The following is a 24,661-nucleotide window of genomic DNA, read 5'->3' on the forward strand; positions in this document are numbered from 1 at the left end:
TGGTATGTTACTGCAATAATAAAATGAAACACTATACCACATTTAGAATGGTGCCCAGCACACAATAAATTTTTCAATAAATGCATTTTTTTATTTTCTTATTTAAAAAATAGCTCATAGCATTTTCAAGATGATAGAGAGACATAAATTGCATGCAAATAAACACCACAAAAAATTGGCTATGAAAATATAATAAAGGACACACGGGAGTGCCCATATGCTATTTGTGATTGATAACTCTGATCCCATTGACGTTGATTTGAAGTTCTAAGTTGATTTTGAATATACCAAGTATCACTGAAAAGTGGAGTGTCACAGAAACCCAAGCTATGTGTCCAGATTTGTTCTAGAATTTCTGTCTGTCAATTCATATGTCTAGCATCTCATACATTTTGGAACTAAAAAAGCTGTTGCTCTTGGAGAATAAAATTAAATTTTGATCTGGAAATTTTTAAATCAATGGCACATCTATCCCATGACTAACTAACATCTTGTGGGACATATGGATATAACAATACCTCAGCTCCTTTGCAGCACTGCATACTCAAACACAGCATATGCCAGCACAACCTAGCTTGTATATCTTCTGAAACTCTGATATTCTGCCTGTAGGTATCCATAGAGCTAGACTAGTGACCCAAATAAATACTAAAATACTGCTATACATTTGGCAAAGAGTTAGCTACTGCCCTGAGACTTTAAATGGCCCACCTACTCCCACAGCATTCCCGTGGAAACCCTATATATCTTCACGATCCAGCCACTAAACTCATTTGTGTTTCCAAGGTTCAGCTCTGGCACTAGTGCTAGAGTCTGTTTAAATTGATTAGTGTCCATGTTGTATTTATTATTAAATAGTTGTGCCACTTATCCATCTGTGTCTAGGTCTTTGCCCTATTTCTCTCCAATACAGAACAGAATAGCACCAGTAGCTTATTGCCTTCCACAACTGCTTTGATTTCTGCTGCTCCCATTCCTTCTGCCATTCCACCGAAACTTGACAAACATGGTATTGATAGAGTCTGATAATAAATTTCATTTTTTCCCCTCAATTTTATCTCCTTTTAAGTCTCTTTGGACCCTTCTTTCCTCATATAGGAAGAATTTGAGAACTTTATCCTACTTTACTGCATGGCACTGACCTGTCCTTCAAAGCTTTCTAGTTTTTTTTCCCCCCAGTTTAACTACTCTAACTTCAATCTACCATAAGCATCACCATATCCATTTCTGTAATGAAGACTGGGAGGATGAGAGGTTATTCTTAGTGCTGTGGCCGAGTCCTGTCTGGCATTTGTACTCTCTAAGAAATGCTAGATGTTTCTTAAAGGGTAGACATTGAGAGATAGAAAAAGGAAGAGTTGATCTTGGTTGGCTCTGTCAGAATGCCTTTCAGAAGGAAATGTAACAAAAACAAAACAACAACAACAACAAATGAGATGTAACAAAGCCAGGATAGATCATGGTCAATGGTATCATAGATTATGGCTGTTTAAAGGTGATCAGGGTTTTGGGGTTTTATTTTCTTTGGGGGTGTGATGATGAAGTTCTGTAGAACTGCAAGAATATTTGAAAATAGTGAAAGACCCAAGACTAAACGTCTTTGCCCCAGTTCTACACCTCCCACTCTAGCTGGCCTATCCATGAAAAGAGCTCCAATTTGTCAAATTCTATCCCAGTTCTCTCTGCCGTCTGCCGTGGTCTCTATTGACATCTCTGACTTTTTTTCCATTCACCTGGCTTCTGACTTATTTATTCTATTTTTTCCCCTCCTTCAAATGTGATAATTGATATAGTCATTCCAGAATGCTCCCACCTTTTGAGAACAGAGATCTGGATTTGCTCTATAACTCTATTAAATTTCTGTGACTCTTGAAAACTACCCTTCCCTCTTCTGCTTTCCATTTATTTCACTGGTTTTAAATAACTGTAACTCAACAAAATGTAACCTCCCCAAATTGCTTGTATTTATTACAGAATTATTCAACATTAACAAATTGAATATGAAATTATTCGATTTATGTAAACTAAGTTTTCCTATTAATAAATAAACCATTTATTTATTCTCCCAGGGTATGGAAAAAGGCCATAGGACCTTGACACAGTCTCTGAATTGGTCCATTAAATATTGTGTAGGAAGAATGAACTCTCTTCTTCCCCAGTGATTATACAGCCTCTGCAGATCAATTTTGGTATGAGGCTTCTTATCAGAGCAATGTCCAGAGCCTTCAACCAGAAACTTCAAGTTTAGAAAAGCAGAAGGACCTCATGTATCCTATAGCAGGAGTAAGTTATATTGAATATGGAAGCACAGAGATCTTAAGCCCTTTTGTGATGAACTGCCTTCCTTTGATTGTTTTCACACGTGTTATGATTTTATATGCAAAGTAACTAATCTTAATTTATTGATTCTAAATACGGTTAGCAAAGATGTTAGCACAATGACTCCTCCCATCTGGCATTGGTTTTCTGATATACAAATTAGGGGTCTTCATGTGTTGATGCTGATACAGTGTTATAGCTAAAACTGAGATAGAATAATTCTAATTAATCAGTTAATGCTTCATGTTCTCCCCATTTAACTAACTCTCCATCCTGGCCTATCTAAGTCTCAAAAATTAGTATGTCATTAAGTGATGCCAAAGGAAATCACACCTACTGATTTGGGTGATAGTCAAAAAGTGTTGCAATTTGAGCTATAATAGCTCCTTTCTAGTTTTGCAGTTTATATCATAAGACAAAATATCTTTCTGTGCATTTAGGCACAGAAAGGATAAAATAGACATCCATTATAAAATGTTGAATGGATTTTTCTTCTTTCAATCTCTAAACTTCATCTAAAAATTGGCTGATACACTTATTTTTTAATTTTTTTATTTAAATACAATTTCGTGAACATATACTGTATTATTAGATTCAGGGGTAGAATTTAGTGATTCATCAGTTACATACAACACCCAGTGCTCATTACATCAAGTGCCCTCCTTAACACCCATCACTCAGTTACCCCATCCCCCCACCACCGCCCCTCCAGCAAACCCTCAATCTGTTTCCTATAGTTAAGGGTCTCTTATGGTTTGCCTCCCTTTCTGTTTTTATCTGATTTTATTTTTCCTTCCTTTCCCCTATGTTCATCTGTTTATTTCTTAGATTCCACATATGAGTGAAATCATATGGTGTCTTTCTCTGACTTATTTCGCTTAGCATAATACCCTCTAGTTCCATCCATGTCATTGTAAATGGCAAGATTTCATTTTTTTTAAAGACTTTATTTACTTATTTGCAAGGAAGAGAGAGAGAGAGAGAATAGGCAGGGAAGAAGTAGAAGAGGAGGGAGAAGCAGACTCCTTGCTGAGCAAGAAGCCCCATGCAGGGCTCAATCTCAGGACCCCGAGATCATGACCTGAGCTGAAGGCCGATGCTCAACTGATTGAGCCACCCAGGTGCCCAATTTCATTCTTTTTGATAGCTGAGTAAACTTATTTTTTTTAAAGATTTATTTATTTATTTGAGAGAGAGAGCATGAGCAGGAGGGGCAGAGGGAAAGGCAGAGAGAATCTCAAGTAGACTCCACACTGAGCATGGAGCCCAATGTGGGGTTCGATATCAGGACTGTGACTGAGATAATGACCTGAGCAGAAACCAAGAGTTGGTCGCTTAACTGTGCCACCCAGGCACTCCTTTTAAATGTGGCTCCTTGGGCCCCATCCCCAAAGATTCTGATGCAGACTTTCTTAGTAAATACAGCCCAGGAATCCAAAGTCTCTTTCTTTTTTAAAAAGACTTTATTCATTTGAGAGAGAGAGACAGACAGAGAGAGTACAAGAAAGGGGAGAGGCAGAGGGAGACGGAGAAGCAGACTCCCTGCTGAGCTGGGAGCTCGACATGGGGCTCAATCCTAGGACCTGGAGATCATGACCTAAGCTGAAGGCAGATGCTTAACCATCTGAGCCACCCAGACACCCCCAGGAATCCAAAGTCTTTTTTTTTTTTTAAAGATTTTATTTATTTATTTGACAGAAGAAAGGCAGCCAGTGAGAGAGAACACAGCAGGGGGAGTGGGAGAGGAAGAAGCAGGCTCCCAGTGGAGGAGCCTGATGCAGGGCTCGATCCCAGGACTCTGGGATCACGCCCTGAGCTGAAGGCAGATGCTTAATGAATGAGCCACCTAGGCGCCCCAGGAATCCAAAGTCTTAACAAATATCCAGTATAATGTGAATGTAGAGTATGCACTGAGGAACACTTCACAAGGGACTCAAGGCTAATTCTAAGCAGGTGCTACTGACTTCTTCACTGTTTAGCAGATGCAGTCACATCCATTAAATATGCATTGTTGTTTGAGAAGAGAGACCAAAGAAATACAATAGAAAATCCAGAAATAAACGAAAGTACATATGGTAATTTGGTATTATATAAGTGCTCTCTCAAACAAGGGGGTGAAGAAAACTGTTTTAGGAAATTGTATCAGGACAAATAGTCATTTGAGAAGGAAAATAAATGAATTTGCACCTCCAACTTTATACCACACAAAGGGTAAATATAAATTGATTAGAAACCTAAATGTAAAAATAAAACCAAACAAGTAATAAAAAGAGAAAAATGAGTGTATTCCTTTGCAATCTCTGAGGAAATCTCAACTATGGTTTGACTTAGAGGTAATTATTAAGTGGGGCATCTGTATTGCCCAGTCAGTTGAGTGTCCAACTCTTGATTTCAGCTCAGGTCATGATCTCAAGCCCAGTGTTGGGCTCCATGCTGGGAGTGAAGCCTGCTTAAGATTCTCTCTCTCCCTCTGCCCCTCTTCTCTCTCCCTCTCTTAAAAAAAAATAGAATTATAAGAAAAAGTTAACATATTAAACAACATATTTTTTAACTGTCTTTGAGGAAATCAATATTACAGAAACAAAATGTGGGGGGGGGGGGACTCGTGTTATAAAGAGTTCCTAAAATTTAAAAGAAAAGAGAGAACAAAAACTGAATTCTAAACAAATAAATTATATAGACATTTCACAGAAAAAAAAAATACAAACAGCCATTAGACATTACAAAATGCTTAGGGAGTAAGCCATGTTGCTCTCTGGAAGTGCTCCGAGAAGAGGGAACAGCAAGTACAAAGGTCCTAAAGCAGGAGCAAGTTTGGTTTTAACTAGGAATAAGTGTAGTGATTTCACTCACTGAGGCATAATAAGCAAGGGAAAGAGTATTTAGAGACTAGGGAATAGTTTGTTCAGAGCTCAGGTTAGGACTTAGGTTTTATTCTGAAGAAGGTGGGAATCCATTGGCTTCAAGCAGAAGAGAAATCTACCATAATATACATTATAAAAGGATCATTCTGGCTGCAAAGTGCACAATAGACTGATGGTAGATTGGCCCATATGCTGCTTATTGTACTATGATTAATATCCTTAAGGCAAAAACACAGAACTGTGACCTGTCTTGCCCCAAACTTTCCAAGAAATATACACATACACACTCAGAGGTTTCTTAAGTTCCAGAGAGAACTGGGTTATGATATGGCTCTGATGTACATTAGCTGTGCACCCATGACCAAAATATTCCACTAAACCTCAACACATCCTTATCTGTCGCATGGGTTAGAAACAAATACTACGATTGCAGTCAGAATTAAATGAGGTAGTGTGCATGGGCACCTAACTTTGGATGTCTACCAACTGCTTCTTCCCTTTGTTTCTTTTCAGGCTGGTCTCTAAGGCTTAACTTTCCAATTATGAAGTTGTTTTAGGTAAAGTGACAGAGTCAGGGATGGGGAACCGAGTGAGAAACGTTCTCAGCCAACAGATTCTCAGAATCCTCAATGGCTCTTGACAATGCTCACGATATAGCCCCAAGCTAAAAAGGATCTTCCATATTGAAAGGAAGATTGGCTTTTTTTTTTTAGTTCTTCAAAATGCTAATTTTTTTCATCTCTAATCCCATCAGGATTCAAGATAGAGTTATTTATGCCTTAAGTTGGTCCAAGATCTTTGGTTTTCCCTCAACTTGACTAACCTTTAAAGAGGTTTCTTCCTGACATAGGTCCCTGACTTCCCTTTGCTTAGAAAATTTTTTCAGAAAACTTGTAATTGTAAATTCTTTCTCTGCCCCTTTGAGATGTAAATATTCTCCCAGCCTTTTGCCAGTTTCACAACCCAGGAATGTCTTTCTCAAGGACTGGGGAGCCATCCTCTTCAAATACTATCAACAAGAAAGATAGTACCCCTATCTTCTAGTCTTTGTGGGTTTAGGAGCCTAACTTTGATAAGCACTGGTTAGAAAACACAGATGGCCTAATCACACCAACCAACCTCCCCACCAAAATCCTTATTTTCCACTAACTCACCCAGTGTCTAAAACCTCTCCTTCCTTTTGTTTTGGTAGAGTTGAATTCAACCTTTTTCCTCTATTGTAAGTCTTGAATAAAGCCTTCCTTGACCGTTTGACTCTGTTCTGTGCAATTTTTCTTTGATAATAGATGTCATCCTGTGAAGACCAGAGCACTTACTGAGGTCCACGATGAAAACTTAAAATCCAAGATTCCAAGAAAAAGAATCCTCTATTCTAATGCTACCTGTGACATTCCTACAGCCACACTGGGCAGTTATCCATCCAATGAGAAGCTACCTAAATTTCCCCTGGGAATGGAAGTGTATTCAGAAATACATCACAACTTGCTAATAAATCTTTATCTATGACATTATTGGTTAGCATTTTTAGTTATTCAACTGTGTCATATGGGGAAAATAAATTGCCAGCTTTCTGCATATGACTATGTTCCCCCCATCTCCATAGATGTCCAGTAAATTCAGTTTCCTACTTTCTCCATCTTTCCCTGAAGTATCAGCAGGTAACCAGGTGCACCTGGGAGCCCACTGGTTGTGGGGCTCTAGTTCAGTGTATCTCTTTGATACTAAAGCTTAGGGAAAAGATCCCAGATGCTGAAAACGTTTATAGACAGAAGGTTGTCCCTAGTTTTCATTTGCATCTCTTTGTTCTCATCATCAAAGGCACTTGTACAATAGCCATAAAAGAGATCCATCTACTTGCTCATTATATGCATCTTCCTGGGGTAGCATCATAGCTGACATTTCCCTTGCTGAATCATAAAAAACTCTGATTAAGGTGTTGCCCTGGGCAAGTAGTTTACCTAGCTCTAAGTGAAACATGAGTCTCCTGCTTCTTAGGGCTTTCTTTCAGTGCTACGCATGAAGGGGTCTTGACTCTGAGGTAAGCTCTGTGCATACACTAACAGATAATGATCTCTACTTAATCAAGACTAATGGGAGCCTTGGTGACACCCACTTTCCCAAAAGAAAAACGTTGTATTAGACAGGCTTGTCTATAGTGAAGGCTGAAAATAAAAAAAGCTGTTTATTAAATCAGATGAGTTTTAACCTCAAATCTAGAATTATACCATTGTGAATTGGTAGAATTAGAATTTTGTGGGAACTTCAAAGGACAGATAGAAGACCAGAAGTTTGGGGTTCAACTTAAGGAAGAGAATTTTAACAGTTAAAATGCATGGATAAGCTGCTTTGAAAGGCGGTGAAGTTGTTACAAAGGGAATTCATGCATGAGAGAATCACTACTATGTCTACCATTTCTTTTTTTAAAAGATTTTATTATTTGTCAGAGAGAGAGAGAGTGCAGAAGCAGGGGGAACAACAAGCAGAGGGAGAAGCAGGCTCCCCACTGAGCGGGGAGCCAGACACAGGTACTTGATCCCAGGACTCTGGGATCATGACCTGATGACCTGAGCCAAGGGCAGACACTTAACTGACTGAGCCACCCAGGCATCCCCTCTACCATTTCTGAAATGATTGGATTCTTTGTTAAATTTTCAATAAAAATAAGTTGAAGGCATAAATTAACTGCAATAGGAATCTACTCAGATTCTATCAGACTTTTGCAAGGCTCTCCTTTTAGTAAATTTAGAATATCCTAAGCAATGAAATTATTAGAGACTGCCAATATATTTCTTTATACAGTTTATATCAAGTTACACTTCCATGAGTGAATTATGAGAAGGCTTGCTTCCTTATGCTCTGGCAAGCCCATAATGTATAGTCAAGATTTTTGACCTTTTCCAATCTGAGAAGTAAATGTGAAGACCTGTGTAATTTTGGTTTATATTCCTTTTTTTTTTTTTTAAAGATTTTATTTATTTATGTGACAGAGAAACAGCCAGCGAGAGAGGGAACACAGCAGGGGGAGTGGGAGAGGAAGAAGCAGGCTCACAGCAGAGGAGCCCGATGTGGGACTCGATCCCGGTACGCCGGGATCACGCCCTGAGCCGAAGGCAGACGCCTTAACGACTGCGCTACCCAGGCGCCCCTGGTTTATATTCCTTTTATGATGTGTGAGGTCAAACGGGTTTTTATGTGTTTAAGAGCCAGCTGTATTTCCTTTTCTTTGAGATGTTTGTTAATTTCCTTTGCTTATTTATTTATTGAATTGTTGGCCTGTTTCTTACAGATTTATAGAGCTCACAGCCATTTTTTTGTGTGTGTGATAGGATTAGCAAATGCTTCCTAGATTTCATATTTTCTCATGATTTTATTTATGGTGCTTTTCTAATATAAATTTCAAAAACCTTTTTAGTGGTATTTATCTACTTTCTTTTTCCCTTCACTCTGGACTTTGTGTCATCCTAGGAAAAATATTTTTTAAATTATTCTCCACTTACTGGACCAATATTTGTAGCAGTTTATTTCTCATGTTTAAATCTGAAGTTCATTTAGGCATGAGCTATGAATAATTTTATTATTTTACAGGTAACTGGTCAGGTATTCCAACATTTATTGAATAGTCCATCAGTTCTCACAAATGTGAATGTCATTTTTACCACATAATTAAAATCTCATATGTGTTTGGTATTATTTCTGAAATTTCTAAAATATCCCATTGGTTCATGTATTTAGTGGTATACATTTTTAATTATTCTAGTTTTAGAATATGTTTTAATATCTGTTAGGACTATCCCCTCCCCTAGCCAATCAAACAATCTCCTGGACATTGTTGTTTATTTTCTAATATGAAATTTGTCCAGTAAGAAAATAATGGATAAAATTTGTACTAATAGCATTATGTGAGTCCTTCCAAGAATACAGTAATTTCATTTGTTTATATTTTAGGTACACTTCAGTTTTCTTCATGTAGATCTTACATATTATTTATCAAGTTTATTTTTTCACATGTGTTCTTGTTTCATTCCTGTTTGTTTTTTCTTCAAAATGGGGTGTTCTCAATATGGGACATATTTTTGTTTTGTTTTTAAAGGAGAGAGTTGGTCTGTCTGGACTAAACAATGTGTGATAAGGAGTGGCTGGAGTCCGTACTGGAGAAGAGCTCTGGGGTCAGGTTTAAAAGGGCCTTGAATGCCAGAAATTTTGAATTATTTTTAAATGATAATTAATACCTAGTGATTTTCAAAAGGCAATCTATTATTTTTGGAAGATGATAGTTCTGGAAGCAGCCTGAAGAAGGGACTAGAATCAGATCAGCTGGTTGCAAGGCATGTAATTCAGAAAAATGCTATGTTTTCCTCATATTCGGGAACAATGAAAACAGAAAGCCAAGTCTTATTAAAGGCCTATTACATTCTAGACATTGTGCTAGCACTTGAAGAATTTACCACCAAAGTAGGTTTGAATGGTACCCCTCCCTCTGGCTCTCTAAACCAGGTCAGCCTATTAATTCACCACCCACTGCTGGTCTACTAAAAGAAGCTTAAATGAAAACTGCTTTATTCCTCATAATTTATCAGTACTGTTCCCATACTGATCCCTCCTTCTAGGACAATTGGTCTCTATCTGCTTGCTATTTACCTTGTTTCCCTAGGTCAAGGCCATATTTGTGTAACCTCATCTTGAATCCATGGCTTTGGCAGCTCTCGATGAGACCTCATCCTTACCTACTATTACATTTAGGCCCCTATTATTCCTTACCAATTCTGGCTCAGCCTGATTTCTGGGCGAATGGTCTCAGATAAGAATCCCATTTTTCAGTTTTGGCCCCACAGAACTGTCTTCAGCCCAACTACTGAACCAACACTTTATGTTTGAGAACAGGGAAATTGAAGGTGGATTTTGTTTGAAAATCAATAACCCTGAGATTCACAAGTCAATATAAAAGTGAAGTTATACCTCATGTGTACCTGGCCTGATTTGTTTGATATCTTCCATCTGCAGAATGGCTGATTCTCAACAATGCCCCTGTCCCTCAGTTATTTAAAGCCATCTTCCTCCTTTAAAGTCTTATAAGGTTACCATTGTTATCACACTATATTTGCACATGCCTTCATTTAGGTGACCAACCTGCCCCAGTTTGCCCAGGACTTTCCCAGTTTAGCATGGAAAATCCTCATTCTGAAAAATTTCTCAGTCCTGGGTAAACTGTTATGGTTGGTTATTCTACTTCCAGTGCTCAGGCTCTTTCTTGTGTATTTTCTTTTAGAATTGCTGTGTGCTTTCCTCTGGAATGAAATTTCACATCACCATGGCCCCTACTCATGCAGTTACCCACTTCTGGGGCACTAACATTCCCTTTGGCCACTGTTGGCATCATTGTCACCTCTAATTCTGATGCCTCTGGTACACACCTCGCTCCAATCTGCTTAAGCGCTTTCCCCTCCTTTACGCCTCCCTGGATCTCACTGTTCTGCTCGTTTGCAGGGTTCCCCAGCCAGCTGGCTTGAACAACTAGGTGTTACAAATATTTTAATATTTATTGATACAATACTTCCCTTTCCAAGGAAGCATACACACTACTCAGATGGTTGATTTTGGCCCATTTCAGGTACAAAAACAATGCACTTATTCTGAGAGCCACTTTTCCTGTGTGACCCTCAAGCTCTATTGTGGAGTCTGGCTCACTGAGCTATAGACTTTCTTTTCTCAGTTTGAATGGATCCTTTTCTGAGACTTCTGTATTTGTGTCCTTTTTGTACCACTTCCATAGGTCTTATAGATGCTCATATATCCCTGCCCCCCAAGGATGAATAGGCTGGAGTTTATAAGTTCATTTCCAGGAGGCTCCAGACCCCCATGCAAATCACTGGATAGTTAGGTACAGAATTGGAGGTAAGAGCAAATAATATATCCTCAGGGTACCTCTGCTCTATAACAAATTAATGTACCTCCAGACTCAGCAAATTTTCACTCAACTGCCAAATCAAATGTGGCTTCCTTGCTTCTTAATTTTCTCAACTGGAATAACTGTTTTCCATGTGTTTTCATATCACTTGATTCAGATTCTTTCTCTGCTATAGCCCATACAACTTACTATTACAGTTTTTATTATTGATGATGATCTTATTTTTTTATTTTTTTTTACTTTACTTTGTAACACCTCTGGACCCCAGATTTCCAATACATTTATGTCCAAATACCTGTTGTTTGCTTAAATGGCTGAAAGCAGTACTCTGACCTCTTTGGCAGCTTTTGCTCACTCTCATGGTTCACCCAGCATTGATAACAGACCCTATGATACTCTCTTATTCTATCTATTTACAGGTTGGTTCAAGCTAATACAACAACAGGACACACTTAGAGCCTTGCTTTGTTACTTGATTCCTGGTTCACTCTAGAATGAAGCAAAGCAAAATCTCCTATGTATAGATTCTGGTGTTTATGCCACCACAGAAGATCACTGTCTGCTCTAATGTTGGAAGAACTCATAGTTGCTTCCACTCCATTCTTTTTTTTTTTAATTTTTTTATTATGTTATGTTACTCACCATACAGTATATCCTTAGTTTTTGATGTAATGTTCCATGATTCATTATTTGCATATAACAGCCAGTGCACCATGCAATACATGCCCTCCTTAATACCCATCACCGGCCTATCCCAATCCTCCACCCCCCTCCCCTCTGAAGCCCTCAGTTTGTTTCCCAGAGTCCATAGTCTCTCATGGTTCATTCCCCCTTCTGTTTACCCCCTCTTCATTCTTCCCTTCCTTCTCCTACCGATCTTCCTATTTCTTGTGTCCCATAAATGAGTGAAACCCTATAATTGTCTTTCTCTGCCTGACTTATTTCACTTAGCACAATCTCCTCCAGTCCCGTCTATGTTGCTGCAAATGTTGTGAAATCGTTATTCTAGAAACTACAAATCACTCTAGAAAGACATTGAGGAAGACACAAAAAGATGGAAAAATATTCCATGCTCATGGATTGGAAGAATAAACATAGTTAAAATGTCTATGCTACCCAGAGCAATCTACACCTTCAATGCCATCCCAATCAAAATACCAATGACATTTTTCAAAGAACTGGAACAAACAGCCCTTAAGTTTGTGTGAAACCAGAAAAGGCCCTGAATCTCCAAGGAATTGCTGAAAAGGAAAAACAAAGCTGGGGGCATCAGGTTGCCAGATTTCAAGCTATACTACAAAGCTGTGATCACAAAGACAGCATGGTACTGGCACAAAAACAGACACACAGACCAATGGAACAGAATAGAGAACCCAGAAATGGACCCTCGGCTCTTTGGGCAACTAATATTTGACAAAGTGGGAAAAAACATCCAGTGGAAAAAACACAGTCTCTTCAATAAATGGTGCTGGGGAAATTGGACAACTATATGCAAAAGAATGAAACTTGGCCACTGTCTCACAACATACACAAAGATAAACTCCAAATGGATGAAAGACCTCGATGTGAGACAGGAATCCATCAAAATCCTAGAGGAGAACATAGGCAGCAACCTCTTTGATATCAGCAACAGCAACTTTTTTCATAACACATCTTCAAAGGCAAGAGAAACAAAAGAAAAAGTGAACTTTTGGGACTTCATCAAGATAAAAAGCTTCTGCACAGTCAAGGAAACAGTAAAAAAAACTAAGGCAGCCCATGGAATGGGAGAATATATTTGCAAATGACACTACAGATAAAAGACTAGTACCCAAGATCTACAAAGAACTTCTCAAACTCAATACACAAGAAACAAATAATCAAATCAAAAAATGGGCAGAAGATATGAACAGACACTTTTCCAGTGAAGACATACAAATGGCTAACAGACACATTAAAAAATGTTCAAAATCATTAGCCATCAGGGGAATTCAAATCAAAACCACATTGAGATACCACCTTACACCAGTTAGAATGGCAAAAATTGATAAGGCAGGAAACAACAAATGTTGGAGAGGATGTGGAGAAAGGGAAACCCTCTTACACTGTTGGTGGGAATGCAGGTTGGTACAACCACTTTGGAAAGCAGTGTGGAGGTCCCTTAAAAATTGAGCTACCCTATGACCCAGTAATTGCACTACTGGGTATTTACCCCAAAAATACAAACACAGTGAAGAGAAGGGCCATATGCACCCCAATGTTCATAGCAGCACTGTTCACAATAGCTAAATTGTGGAAGGAGCCAAGATGCCCTTCAACAGATGACTGGATTAAGATGTGGTCCATATTTACAATGGAATACTACTCAGCCATCAGAGAGAATGATTTCACTCCATTCTCCTTTGAATGGGAGAATTAATTTGTCCTCTGAGTCATTATTACCAGCCAGCCAATGTTAAATTCTAAGACCAAGAAAGCATAAGACGGCATCCTTCAGTAACTTATTTTCCACAAGACACACAAGAGAAACAATAAAAAGGAGAAGACTTTTGAAAACTGAAAAACTAGAACTGATTTGTCTCACATTTAGAAAAATTATTTTCCATCCTAGCAAGTACCTGAGGATTGCATACAGACTACATGGCTTCTTTTTTTTTTAAAGATATTATTTATTTATTTATTTATTTATTTATTTATTTATTTATTTATTTTAATTAATTTATTTATTTATTTGACAGAGAGAGAGAGAGAGAGAGAGAGAGAGACAGCCAGCAAGAGAGGGAACACAAGCAGGGGGAGTGGGAGAGGAAGAAGCATGCTCCCAGCAGAGGAGCCTGATGCTGGGCTCAATCCCAGGACTCCAGGATCACGCCCTGAGCTGAAGGCAGATGCTTAATGACTGAGCCACCCAGGCGCCCCAGATTACATGGATTCTAATCCATGTCTATACTTCTATTTTTAAAAAAAAGATTATTTATTTTAGAGGGGGTTGGGAAGGACATAGGGAGATGGAGAGACAGCCTGAAGCAGTCTCCACAGAGAGCCTGACACAGGGCTCAATCTTACAACCCATTAATCATGACCTGAGCTGAAATCAAGAGTCAGACATTTGACTGAGTGACCCCAGCACCCCATATACTTTTAAATGCCCATAAGAATTATGATTTCCTCTTCAACTAAACTTTTTAACACACAACCTCAACAACAGATCTAATGAATTTTCTAAAAGCATCGTATATTACAGATGCTCTAACAGATCTTTGTAATTACATTCAGTAATTTAGTATTCATAATATTCTGTGAACAAAGAAACATTATGGGCATATAAAAATAAGCAGAGATGCAGAAAGGCTAAAATAATTATCTTTCCTACAAATTTGCTACATTTTGGAATAATGATTGAAACCTAAGGCAAATTCTCTTTCTCAAAAAACTATTACTTTTTTCATTATTTTCTAAAAAATATTAAATAAAAAAGTATTAAGTCTTATCAGGGACACCTGGGTGGCTTAGTCGGTTAAACACCCGACTCCATGTCAGCTCAGGTATTGACCTCAGTGTCATGAGTTCGAGCCCTGCATTGGGCTCCACACTGGGTACAGAGTCTACTTAAAAAAAAAATCAAAACAAACAAACAGAAAAAACCTCATAATATGTGACAAACAGTCTTCTAAAAATGATCCTCAATGATCCCTGTCTCCTGGTATTCACATCTTTGCATAATCCCTTCTTGGTGATCCCTGAGATGACTATGGCCCTGATCAATACCTTGATTTCAACCTAGTGAGAGATAAGAAATAGAGGACCTAGATAAGTCATAACCCGATTACTGACACACAGAAACTGAGGTAACAGAAGTATGTGTGTTTAAACTAACTTTGGGGGCAATTTGTTATATAGCAATATATAACTAATATACATATACTCACTGTCCTTCTTTTGTTACTGCTGTGTAAGAAGTCACTCCAAAATCTTAGTGGTTTAATAAACAATAATCATTTATTTTGCTCTATAATTTTCAATGTGGTTAGGAATTATTGGGTTGGACTTTGGTCTGTAATATCTGGAGCTTCAACTGGGATGATTAGAATTTGTGGGAATGGGAAGAGATGGGAACTCATTGGGCATGTCTCTCTCTTCATGTAGTCTCATGATCTCTCTATGTGGCCTCTCCATGTGGTGTTTACAGCAGAGTGGCCTCAGAGCAGTCAGCCTGCTTACTTTGTAGTCCAGAGTTGCAAGAAAAAGTCTTGTAAGAGACCACAGCAGATACTGCAAAGCTTCTTATGACCTCATCTTGGAAGTCACACAATATCACTTCTGCCATATGAGTAAGGTCACACAAGGCCAATCGCAACTAAATGTGGGAGAAGCCTACACAGAGTATGTATCTTGGAAGATGAGACTACCTGGGACTGTCTTGGAGTCTGGCTACCATACTTTTCTATATCTGTTTCTCTTCTTATTTCATCAAATGTCAAAGACTACCTTGAAAGAAAACAGGCTTGGCAGTTGGACAAATCTGCTGCTTACCATCTTTAAATATAGTGCTTAGCTTGTATGTGCCCTTGTGTCCTGATGCAAGAAATTAAATACCTATACTTTTATTGGGTTATGGTGAAAATCAATGAGTTAAGAAAATGTAAATGCTGAAGTAGAGTGCTTGCCATAATGTGCTTCATGCACAGTGGATGGTATTGCTACTTTTCTGATTCAATATTCTCCTCTGGACTCATTTCTTTTTAATCTTCTATGCTAGGGCTTACCACTTCCTGCCTTTTATTATAGCTGTTTATTATCTTACCTAATGAGTTACAAAAACACTTAGAAGTAGGAATTATATTCATCTTTACAACCCCAGTAATTCAGCACCTGGCAGGTTCTTAATAAATAATCATTGATTAAATGTTTACTACTTACTTGCACTATTCATCTGGCACTCTTTACTCATAGCCTTGTCCCTCAGTGAAGGGTCAGCCCCTTAGTGGAACTGACTGTGCCTTGTAAGTCTTTGTCTCCACTGTCAGCCTCAGGCCTTGTACAAATTGTATGCTACTTGAAGCCTATGGAACCAGTTGTAATATCCACTGTTTTCTTAACACATTTCTTTTTCCTTTGATTGGAACCTTTCTATCTCCTAGCAGGAAACAGCAGGGCAAAGTGGAAAAAGGAAGTACAGCAGAGGTTAGGCTCTAATACTCAGTGTCAGACAACCTGGCTTTGAATCAGATTTAGGCAGTTAACTACTTGCAAACCTTAGAAATTGTTAAATCTCTCCAAGCCTTTTGTCATTTACAAAATGGGGACAAATATCTTCTCCTCATAGGATAGTTGTGAGAATTAAATGGGATCATGTATATATAACACTTCACACAGTGCTTATACAAAGCGAGCGCATAGTAAATTTTGATTTTTGGTAAATGTCACTTCTTCCAGGAAACCTTCCTACATTGCCCAAGCTGAAACTCTGCCCACAATGCCTATGCGTTTTATTGATTTTTCCGTATGGAAAGTGTCTTATTCAACCCTTTGTAATAGTGAACTAGGTGGTTCATTTTATCTTCCTTACTTAATTATAAATTCTTAGGCCACAGCATCTGGATAAGATTTGGCAGCAAGCCCTGAATACAGCATAGGTAAAGGAATATTTTTGTATCCTTTCCCCACACTTCTACCTCTGTTTGTTCTCTTATAGCAATTATATAGATTAAGAGGAGTTGCTAATATTATTGGTTGAAATATGATATTGGACCATGTTTTACTAGGCAACACTTTTGATTAAGCCTGTCATTATGATTACTATTCTTTTGATAAGCAGACCTAGGGTTTCTCTTATAATCAGCATGTCTGTCTCTCTTACTCTTGTTCTCACCCTTTGAAGCCACACATACTTAAGTGGAGGAGGACAGTTTAAGTATGTGTTACTCTTAATATTTATCTCTTTCCTCCTTTTTGGAGATGAAGACATGAGTAAATATCTAAAGTTCATTTTACAACCTATCTTTAACCAGAGAGGCTTGCTTTGGACATAACTGCTCACTAACTCAGTATCCTTCACTCTTCTTTTGTTCCATGTATATTATTTTTCTCAGTCCAGAATTCTGCTGGGAGGCAAAGTAAATGGAGGGCAGGGTCTAACTGTACCTTTACTCTTGGAGGTAATACTATCAAATTCCCATCCTCTGAATATGTAGTGCACAACAGTAGCAATACTGGTAATAATAATAGAGACTAATATGCACTGAGCTCCTTGTGAGCCCTTCTAAATGTTTTATATGTATTAACTCATAAAGTCCTCAGAACAACCCAATCAACTGGAGGGACTGAAAGACAAGAGCATTAACTACCTTGAGTGCCAATTTACTGATAAGTAGCAACGCTGGGATGTAAAGCCAGAAAATTTAGTATTAGCAAGAGACAGCTCTTATCATTTGTAATATACTGCCTTTCACTGGGTGCCTACAAATAGGGGGTGAATGCAGAAACTGAACTTTCCAATCTACCCCACCATTATTCCTTAATTAGAAAGTTATGACAAGCTCCCTACTAGATAAATCTAAATTAAATAAAAATAAAGCAAGTATAAGTCCACTTACAGAAAAAAATAGGGGGAAAGGCATTTGCGGTTATAACAGAAGATTTGTAGGACAAATATCTGATACCAATAATAAGAAGTCAAGTTATTAAAGCCTAGGTGTAGTCAGCAATGATAGCTTCTTTTCTTAGGTGGATTTGTGTTTTTTATCTTTTATATTGGGAAGTAAGGAATCAGATCCCATCCACATTTCCACTACTGAGGTTTTTTTGTTGTTGTTAAGATTTTATTTATTTATTTGTTAGAGAGCTAGAGCACAAGCAGGGGGAGTGACAGGCAGAGGTAGACGCAGGCTCCCCGCCGAGCAAGGAGCTGGATTCTGGATTTGATCCCAGGACCTTGGGATCATAACCTGAGATGAAGGCAGACACTTAACTGACTGAGCCACCCAGGCATCCCTCCACTACTAAGTTTTTATATTAACTGAATTCTGTCCCTCCTTCCTTCATTTCCCTTGGCAGTGGTTGGTCTGAAGCCAATACGCTTCTATATCAACATGGAGCAGTGTAAAGTTAGTATGTTAATTCAACTCAGTTCAACTTTGGTAGTTTACCTGCAAAGTCATAGAGCCAAGAAAGCAGGATTCCACTGCCTTTTACGACTTACAACAAGATTTGTAACCTTGACAAATAATCAACAATGGGTACACTTATAAGGCTACAATGATCCTGACCACTAATCAATGTCCATCCCCTTATAACCTATAAACAGGAAGAAATGCATCAGCAAATCAACACATGTTGTTTAAGCACATATTGGAGCTAAGGTCTGTCGAGCAGCACAGTAACCAGGTACAGACTTGCCTTCAAGGAGCCTAGGATCTCCATAGGGAACTAAGGCTTAAATAATAAGACAGCATTTAGCACAAGACAATATCAAAGGTATCAAAGGCAGTGAGGGCTTGGTGGTGATGGGAGGGAGAATGAGGATATTTCTCAGCTAGCAGTGAAAAGGTATATAATCTATATATTCCTGAACAATAGCATTGCATATACACAGTATCATGCACTTAGAAATTAAAAAAAAAATACATTTTTCTTTTTTTACACAAACTAGGTATAAAAGAGTAGCTCAAACACAGAATCCTAGGATATAAGTATTATGGGGGATGGGGAAATGTTAACAATAGAAAAATGTAATAGTTAAAAAAACACAATAATAAAAATAATAACCTTTGTTTTTCATTTGCGGAACTTATGGCTTTTGTACTTAGTAAATCATTTATGGGATTATTTATTTAATGTCAGTCTAGCCCTTTTAGAGAATAACTCTGTTTTTGTTGTTGTTGTTTATTCCCAGAGTCGAGTACAGCACCTAAAGCAGAGTAGGTGCTCAATAAATAGCTGTTGAGTAAATGAATGAATGGATAGTGAATGAAAAAGTATTTAAGGACATAAACAAATCCCATTCAAGTTATATGAAATTGAGAACTATAGATTGACAACAATAGAGTTACACACAAGAGAGCTCTTTATTTATGGGGAAATTACATGTGTGCATTATATACATAAGTTCTGAGTATGCACGTGGACTAACACACCCCATTTCTCCATATGTGACTCAAACCGTGATTTGCCTACCAGGTTAGAGAGCAATATTTTCTTGGACTCCAGAAATTCACTGAGGGAACTTGTTAAATGGTGTGTTGTGCAAATGCCAAACACCCCAAATAGTCAGCATTCCCCAGCCATTTCATAAACAAACTTCAAAAGTCAATTGGTTTAACTGAACTGTCAAAGTAGGTCAGACTGAAAGGGCGGACAGTATATATAAATAGTCCAGTGACTGTCAGTCTGAGGGAGCTAGTCATTAGATTTCAATCTGATCATAATTAATATGTTATTAAAATCCTCACAAAATAAATTGGTTTCATTTAAGTCACAGAGTTGAAGTCATGCAAAAGAAGTGAGGAGGGAGAATATGCAGGGTAAAGTTCTATACTTTCCTGGAATTGCAAATTTAAGCAAATCTTATATGGGTTATGTCATTTTTATGCTTGGGAAAAAGAGAGATCTTTTCACTTAGTAGTAATCCATTCATATTTTGAAGGCTCAAAACTTAAAACAAGTATCCCCAAGTCTGTCCATATTAAGTCAGAGTCATGAATTTCTCAATCCAGTGTTTGTCTCCAACAAAAGAAATAAGTGGGGTAATTTGCCTACCTGTACATCAGCCACAAGGTTTAGAATATCTACAAAATATATGTGTATCTAGCACAGTGCCTAGAACAGAGCGTAGACACATAGCAAATTTTGTTGGAATGACTGAAGTTCTTATTTCCAAGAATAACTCATTCACTCATTTTCCCAAACTTTTTCTAATTTTTACTATGAATTTTCTTACCGAGTCTACTGTGGAATTATCCTGTATCATGTAGGAAGTACAACATTTGTAATAAATTTTAGGGAAAATTTTTTTGAATATTTGCTCTGTGTTGAGCACTGTATCTCATTTTAACTTTATAACCACCTTATGAAGGAGGTGCTATTGGTATATCTATTTTATAGATGAAGAAGTTGATACTTTAAGAAATCAAGTAAGTTGTTCAAGTTTATGCAGATAAACAATAAGAGAGGCAATATTTAAACAAAATTCTTATGTCTTCAAACACCAGCTTCCCTTCACACCAGCTTTCAAATTAAATGCAGTGAGAGAAACAGCATAACCCCTTAGCATAGCCTTTCTCTGTGTTCTGGGATCTTGTAGTTCAGGATGTTTGGGGCTGGAGCAAGGGTGGGGAAAGGTCGTGTTACAAAATGCAAGTTTATCAGCTTCATACAGACCTACTGAAAAAAACATATCCAGAACTATGGAAGAAAGATGGAAACCTGAAAAAATTAAACACTGTGTTATTGGAAGGAAGTTGAATGAAGTGAAATGGAATTTTGGGTAACTGTTATTGATCTTTTCAGAACTGGCTAATGTTATGGACAACTATGGTGGTGGTGGTAGCTAAGACTGAGTTTGAAGCAGAATCTCAATCACTTCATATACCACAAGTACTCAGAGAGGCTAAGGACAACAGATTAACAGTGCAGTACTGTTGAAAAAATGGGAAGAATTTTTAAGGTAGAAGTAGGTGACCAATTTTCTTACTTTAATAGGTAGTCCTGATTATTTAAATCTCTCTAAGCTTACTCATGTAGAAAATAGGGAAAATAATATCTGTAAAGGAATAACAATACTGTAAGTAAAAATGTGTAATTGAGTATCTGATATGTAGCAGGCATTTAGCTAGAAATACCTTCTTTTTTCTTAAAATAGCTAGCTTCGCTTGTGTGGATAGTCCTAAATTCTCTATATTTGTACAGCCCTCTGTTTAATTTGGCTACATACTAAGCTAAAAGGCTTAGTCTGATAACTATCCTACGGAACCACTCCCAGGATCAAAAATGAAAAAAAAAAAAAAAAAACAACCGAAAAAACAAAAAACAAAACATGACATTGTTTGGTAGGTGTCCAGAATAGCAATGTGTTCCTCTTCTCACAAAACAAATACCCTTTATAAATACTGTCCAATGCCGAGGTCATTCTGCTCTAGATATTCTAAAAATGGCATGAAGACTTTTTCAAGTTAACTATCTTTATTGGGTCAGACACATGACCTTGGAGCTAAGACAGCAGGGGTTATCTGAAAGAAATTCAGCAATCTCTTTAGAGTCAGCTCTGCTGGGTAGAGTTGCTAATAAGGACTGGGTCACAGGTTTAATCTCTGTGTGCACCCATTATATTAACTTTCTTATAAGACCTCCTTGACAGTAGGACTTGGGCTAGTCTTACCCCTAATACAGCAGTGACCACAGAAAAGATGGAGCGAACGGCAAGACTTCAGCAGAAACCATCTCTATTCTTTACAAAACCCATGCACTAACTGGGTGAGGGGCATTTCCATCATATTCCGAAAGGAAAGACACGAACCCTTTCCTTTGACTCTCGAAACATATTGTTTTCACTGCAAGAGAAATTTGAAGTTAAAGTGTTTTCTTGTATCAATGATTGGAGAGGTAGTGAGAAGAGAGATACATGTGCACAATTTGAATCAACAGAACATGTGGGTATTGCAGTATTTGTATTTTCAAAGCGATGTGCTTCTGGTGAAAAAAGAAAAGAGGGAAAGCAGAAAAAAACGAGAGGGAAGTCATTTATATTTAGTAAGCATTGTGAGAACTACTTTATATAAATTTCTTATTTATCCACCCATTAACTATTTCTAGGTGTCAGGTACTATTCTAATAAGCACTGGGAAAAAGAGGAACAGGGCAGACAATGTTCCTTGTTTTTATAAAATTTACTCTTTGGCAAGGGAAACAAATGTTAAGCAATTAATTACAAGTGCGACATGTTATAAGAACAAGAACAAAGGGCACTATGGAGGCATATGACAAGGGATAGCTCCAGTTAAGATTTCTGAATGTAAAACACAGAAACCATTTCTAACAAAATTTAAACTGAAATATAAAATTAATTTTATAGTTCACAGAATCCAAGAAGGAATATAGAATCCAGGCTTTCAGAGGACAGGCTCCAGTGCAGTCCCGAATCTCAACAACAGGAGATCATGAGTCCACCTGGGGATCCTGCATCACATGACTCTGCTACACCCACTTTCAGTCTTCATATTTCTCCACATAAAAATAGTAGAAGAAAAATTATCTGCTTGGTTTATTTCTGGTCATATGTTAAGCTTTGATCAAGGTGGCAGGATCTATTACCAAACAGAGGATGAAGTGGGAGTGAAATAGCTATGTCTGCAGACAAAAATAACATGAAGTTCTGATATTAAAAATTAAAAATAAAAATACTATATGATATAGTAATTGCACTATTTACCCAAAGAAAATGGATACACTAATTTGAAAAGATATATGCACCCCTATGTTTACCACAGCATTACTTACATTAGCTGAGATATAGAAGCAGCCCAAGTATCCATCAATAGACAAATGGATAAGGAAGATGTGAAACATGCATGCGCGGAACGGAGTATTACTCAACCATAAAAAAGAATGAGATTGTGCCACTTGTGACAAGTTTGCAGTTTCTTACAAAATTAAATGTACAATTGCTGTATATCCCAGCAATTTCAATCCCAGGTATGTACAAAAGAGAAATTAAAACATGTATTCATACAAACAATTGTATGTGAATGTTCACAGTTTTACTGATAATAGTCCAGAACTGGAAATAAGCCAAATGTCCATCAATTGATGAATAAATTGTGCTATGGCCATATAATGAATATAATCCAGCAATAAAAAAGGACAAATTGGGGAACATAGATGGCTCAGTTGGTTAAGCATCTGACTCTTGATTTTAGCTTAGGTCATGATCTCAGGGTTATGAGATCTAGCCCTGAGGTGGGCTCTGTGCTGGGCATGGAACCTGCTTAGGATTCTCTCTGTCCCTCTCCTTCTGTCCTGCCCCCCCCCCACAGAAAAAGAACAAATTACTGATAGACACCATGTGGATCTCAAAAACATACTAAGTAAAAGAGGCCAAATATAAAAGAATATACACTATATGATTTCATTTAGATACAAAATTACAAAGATAAACCTTATTTAAAATGACAGATAGCTAGCCAATGGTTACTTAGAGCCAAGACAGAGGATGGGCTGGAATGGGGCAAAAATTAATTTTGGGGGATAATGTAACATATCTTTTTTAAAAGATTTTTTAAAATAATCTCTACACCAACATGCGGCTTGAACTCACTACCCCAAGACCAAGAGTTATACTCTCTACTGATGGAGCCAGCCAGGTACCCCAATGTTTTATATTTTGGTTGTGGTTGTCATTACATGCCCATTTAAATTCGTCACTCATAGATATATACAATAGTTGCATTTCATTATATTTAAACTGTATTTCAATAAAAGTGAATTAAAATTAAATACAAGGGGATAGGGGAAATGGGCAAAATGGGTGGAGAGTGGGAGATGCAGACTTCCAGTTACAGAATGAATAAGTCATGGGGATAAAGGGTGCAGCATAGGGAATATAGTCAATGGTATTGTAGTAACATTGAATGGTAAATAATAGTAGTAGCTACACTCGTGTTGAACATAGCATAACATACAGAGATGTTGAATCACTATATTGTACACCTTAAATGACATTATGTATCAACTTCATTTTAATTAAAAAATATAGGAAATACAACTCCCATGACAACATTTCTCATTGTCTCCCTATTTTCAGTCCCTTCTAAATGCTTTCACACATGGGAGAACATGGCAGGAGTGGAAGACACACATTGTCAAGAGAGTGCTCACTTCAGCAGCACATATACTAAAATTGGAATGATACAGAGAAGATTAACATGGCCCCTGTGCAAGGATGACACACAAATTCATGAAGCGTTCCATATTTTTTAAATGCTTTGAATGATACACTGGACCAGATGAACTTCATAGATATACACGGAACATTCCACTCTAAAACAACAGAATAGTCATTCTTCTTGAACACACATGGAACTTTCTCCAGAATAGACCACATACTGGGTCACAGATCAGGTCTCAAACAATACCAAAAGACTGAGATTATTCCCTGTATATTTTCAGACTACAATGCTTTGAAACTAGAACTCAATCCCAAGAAAATTTTGAAGGAATTCAAACACTTGGAAGCTAAAGACCATCCTACTAAAGAATGTTTGGGTCGACCAAGAAATTAAAGAGGAACTTAAACAATTCATGGAAACCAATGAGAACAAAACCACATCAGTCCAAAACCTATGGGATACTGTAAGGCCAGTCCTAAGGGGGAAATACATAGCCATCCAAGCCTCCCTTGAAAAAGTAGAAAAATCCTGAATATACAAGTTAACCTTACACCTAAAGGAACTGGAGAAAGAACAGCAAATAAAACCTAAGCCAAACAGGAGAAATAATAAAGATTAGAACAAAAAAATTGGAGTAGAAAGCCTGAAAAATGGAGGCTGACATCATCAATAAAGTACAGAACACTTGAGAACCACTTCAATGTGTGTGAGTG

At 37.6% G+C, this 24,661-nt stretch overlaps 1 non-coding gene across 1 annotated transcript; it reads left to right on the forward strand.

Moving 5' to 3' along the window:
* The first annotated feature begins 23,929 nt into the window (after positions 1-23,929).
* On the forward strand, positions 23,930-24,036 carry LOC123799556 (U6 spliceosomal RNA). The gene has a single exon (XR_006781643.1). It is a non-coding gene; the product is annotated as a U6 spliceosomal RNA (small nuclear RNA).
* The last annotated feature ends 625 nt before the right edge of the window (positions 24,037-24,661 follow it).

Source organism: Ursus americanus, chromosome 24 (genome assembly GCF_024610735.1).
Source record: "Ursus americanus isolate L20-20 chromosome 24, mUrsAme1.1.p, whole genome shotgun sequence".
Lineage (NCBI taxonomy): Eukaryota > Metazoa > Chordata > Mammalia > Carnivora > Ursidae > Ursus > Ursus americanus.